Source organism: Rhinoderma darwinii, chromosome 1 (genome assembly GCF_050947455.1).
Source record: "Rhinoderma darwinii isolate aRhiDar2 chromosome 1, aRhiDar2.hap1, whole genome shotgun sequence".
NCBI classification, from domain to species: Eukaryota; Metazoa; Chordata; class Amphibia; order Anura; family Rhinodermatidae; genus Rhinoderma; species Rhinoderma darwinii.
Window position 1 is genome coordinate 146545127 of NC_134687.1, and position 2741 is coordinate 146547867.

A 2741-nucleotide genomic window follows, 5' to 3' on the forward strand; every position below is an offset into this window, starting at 1 on the left:
CACCTCAAATACACCGGGGTAAGGTGCCAACTTACCCGGGCTCCTGGAACTGCTGCCCGGCTGAAGCCCAAAATAAAAACCTCATAGGGTTTTTCCTCCAAAACGTCAATGAAGACAGACCTGCCAGCGAGGCCGACGGGGACTTCCAGGAGGCCGGCATGACGTGCCACTACATACCGGTCACACCATGGAAGTCCTTCTCGGGTTGGACCAGGTGCAGCTCCCGCTAGAACGTGCAGCACGTCCTCCTTCACGGTACTCTCGATTGGAGTCGCCAACGTGGCCGAGCTCCTACAACTGCTGGTCGGCCTGGGACTCCAGAAAGAATGTACCAAAGTTCTTTCGTGGAAGTTCAGGTGCAGCGGACCGACCAGCCAATGAGGCCGACGGGGACTTCCAGGAGACACCATGAGAGGGCCGGTGCCTATCGCTCACACCCTGGAAGTCACTCTCGGCCACGAACGGTTAGGACTTCCCGCTAGGAAGAACCGTTGGGACTTGGAACTCAAAACCTAAATGCCCTCTCACAGGATTTCAGGTGAAGGAGATATTCGCACCCCTAAAAGTGTCACCACCTCAAATACACCGGGGTAAGGTGCCAACTTACCCGGGCTCCTGGAACTGCTGCCCGGCTGAAGCCCAAAATAAAAACCTCATAGGGTTTTTCCTCCAAAACGTCAATGAAGACAGACCTGCCAGCGAGGCCGACGGGGACTTCCAGGAGGCCGGCATGACGTGCCACTACATACCGGTCACACCATGGAAGTCCTTCTCGGGTTGGACCAGGTGCAGCTCCCGCTAGAACGTGCAGCACGTCCTCCTTCACGGTACTCTCGATTGGAGTCGCCAACGTGGCCGAGCTCCTACAACTGCTGGTCGGCCTGGGACTCCAGAAAGAATGTACCACAGTTCTTTCGTGGAAGTTCAGGTGCAGCGGACCGACCAGCCAATGAGGCCGACGGGGACTTCCAGGAGACACCATGAGAGGGCCGGTGCATATCGCTCACACCCTGGAAGTCACTCTCGGCCACGAACGGTTAGGACTTCCCGCTAGGAAGAACCGTTGGGACTTGGAACTCAAAACCTAAATGCCCTCTCACAGGATTTCAGGTGAAGGAGATATTCGCACCCCTAAAAGTGTCACCACCTCAAATACACCGGGGTAAGGTGCCAACTTACCCGGGCTCCTGGAACTGCTGCCCGGCTGAAGCCCAAAATAAAAACCTCATAGGGTTTTTCCTCCAAAACGTCAATGAAGACAGACCTGCCAGCGAGGCCGACGGGGACTTCCAGGAGGCCGGCATGACGTGCCACTACATACCGGTCACACCATGGAAGTCCTTCTCGGGTTGGACCAGGTGCAGCTCCCGCTAGAACGTGCAGCACGTCCTCCTTCACGGTACTCTCGATTGGAGTCGCCAACGTGGCCGAGCTCCTACAACTGCTGGTCGGCCTGGGACTCCAGAAAGAATGCACCAAAGTTCTTTCGTGGAAGTTCAGGTGCAGCGGACCGACCAGCCAACGAGGCCGACGGGGACTTCCAGGAGGCCGGCATGACGTGCCACTACATACCAGTCACACCATGGAAGTCCTTCTCGGCCACGAAGGGTTAGGACTTCCCGCTAGGAAGAACCGTTGGGACTTGGAACGCGGAGCAGAAATGCCCTCTCACAGGTTTTCAGGTGAAGGAGATATTCGCTCCCCTAAAAGTGTCACCACCTCAAATACACCGGGGTAAGGTGCCAACTTACCCGGGCTCCTGGAACTGCTGCCCGGCTGAAGCCCAAAATAAAAACCTCATAGGGTTTTTCCTCCAAAACGTCAATGAAGACAGACCTGCGAGCTAGGCCGACGGGGACTTCCAGGAGGCCGGCATGGCGTGCCACTACATACCGGCCACACCATGGAAGTCATTCTCGGGTTGGACCAGGTGCAGCTCCCGCTAGAACGTGCAGCACGTCCTCCTTCACGGTACTCTCGATTGGAGTCGCCAACGTGGCCGAGCTCCTACAACTGCTGGTCGGCCTGGGACTCCAGAAAGAATGCACCAAAGTTCTTTCGTGGAAGTTCAGGTGCAGCGGACCGACCAGCCAACGAGGCCGACGGGGACTTCCAGGAGACACCATGAGAGGGCCGGTGCCTATCGCTCACACCCTGGAAGTCACTCTCGGCCACGAACGGTTAGGACTTCCCGCTAGGAAGAACCGTAGGGACTTGGAACACGAAACCAAAATGCCCTCTCACAGGATTTCAGGTGAAGGAGATATTCGCACCCCTAAAAGTGTCACCACCTCAAATACACCGGGGTAAGGTGCCAACTTACCCGGGCTCCTGGAACTGCTGCCCGGCTGAAGCCCAAAATAAAAACCTCATAGGGTTTTTCCTCCAAAACGTCAATGAAGACAGACCTGCCAGCGAGGCCTGACGGGGACTTCCAGGAGGCCGGCATGACGTGCCACTACATACCGGTCACACCATGGAAGTCCTTCTCGGGTTGGACCAGGTGCAGCTCCCGCTAGAACGTGCAGCACGTCCTCCTTCACGGTACTCTCGATTGGAGTCGCCAACGTGGCCGAGCTCCTACAACTGCTGGTCGGCCTGGGACTCCAGAAAGAATGTACCAAAGTTCTTTCGTGGAAGTTCAGGTGCAGCGGACCGACCAGCCAATGAGGCCGACGGGGACTTCCAGGAGACACCATGAGAGGGCCGGTGCCTATCGCTCACACCCTGGAAGTCACTCT